We start from the raw sequence: 1526 nt of genomic DNA, 5'->3' as shown, positions 1-1526 counted from the left end.
GATACTTCTAATGGTGCTTTAGTAGGTCAGATACTTCTTCTAATTTTATTTTTATAACTAGTTTCTTTTTATTGGTAGAACGGACACATATTCCTTGCAAACAAGGAATGTCAGGAAAGTGCTCGGCATCTGCTGTTACTAACGAAAGGAGATAGTGTCGCCCAAGGACGAAGAAGACATCAAGCAGGGGAGTGAATGGGTGAGACATGCTGGGCCAGACGAAGATGAACCAAGAACTAGATGTTTGCGAAAGGCTGGTTTGTTCATAACTATAAATTTGCAGTACCTATTTCTTCTCCATTTGGCTAATTGCAAAAATAAATATTTCTTTGCTATGATGCTTATATCCTCTTGGTTAGCTTGTGCCTTTGTTAATGTTTAACTTTTTGAACACCTACATATGACTGGGTTATTCATTTGATGATGCAAATATAGCTTGTACTTTTGTTAATATTGAAATTTTTGAACACCTGTATATATATGATCTACATATATAGTACTACTTAATGTACCTCAATCATTAATTGCAGAAAGAGTTTCCATGTCACAACTCCCTGGAATCCATTGATAGCGAGTACTGGAAAGATCACTGTAAGCATTGTCGCCTCAACCATTTGTTAGAGTAGTAATTGTTTAGCCAATTAACCGTGTTGGATCTGAAATCTTTGAAATATATATGTTTTGCAGGAACCTACATTCTGTAGCCTACTGGTAAAGTGGATGGCTAGGACCGCCTGATAGTGGTTGCACATGGGCGACTGTACCCAAAAACGGCGCAGAACTTGTGTCACACGTGATCTATGCAAGGGTTGTTTCCTCACCTAACGAAAGGAGATGGTTGATCTAGCTAGTTTTAGCTGATTCATGTGATCATGCTTATATCCCCCTGGTTACCTTTTTTCCTTTGTTAACCATAAACACTCTGATAACTAAATATGCTCTACACGAAGGTGGAAGCAATTAAGGTGTTCGAGCGCTTTGTCAATCTGAAGGTGGACAACCCCGAAAGGTAGGATTGTCTCCCACGTGCTCTATGCAAGGGGTGTTTCCTCACCTAGCGAAAGGAGATGATAACGTTGGCTGATATAGGAATAGATCAACATGTTCTAATACTGCTAGGTTTAGGTGATTCATGTGATGATAATGCTTATATATCCCCTTGGTTAGCTTGTTTCTTCGTTAACGTTTCACTATCTGGACACCCGTTTCACTATATGGACACCTATGTATGCTCTACATTTATGATACTGCCTATTAAACCTGAGTCTTGTTAATTGCAGAAAAAATGTTACGTGTCTCTCCTCTACGTGAAAGCTCCGTTTCCCAGGACTGAAGATAGAGGACCATTTTGAAGTTAATTTCTTAATACTTTCTTTTATCCTTTCTTTAGAAGTTGACCAATTTGCCAGCTGAAGATGAGGACCATTGTTGAGCTACAAACTCGACTTATGGATGTAAATAGTAATGTTCAATATTGCTACTCCTTCCTTATTATAAGATTTTAGCAAGCTTGATTAGTTTGCTAT

The sequence above is a fragment of the Lolium perenne genome, chromosome 4, assembly GCF_019359855.2.
Source record: "Lolium perenne isolate Kyuss_39 chromosome 4, Kyuss_2.0, whole genome shotgun sequence".
In the NCBI taxonomy this organism is placed as follows: Eukaryota; Viridiplantae; Streptophyta; class Magnoliopsida; order Poales; family Poaceae; genus Lolium; species Lolium perenne.
The sequence above is the reverse complement of the archived record's forward strand: the minus strand, read 5'-3'. Positions refer to the sequence as shown.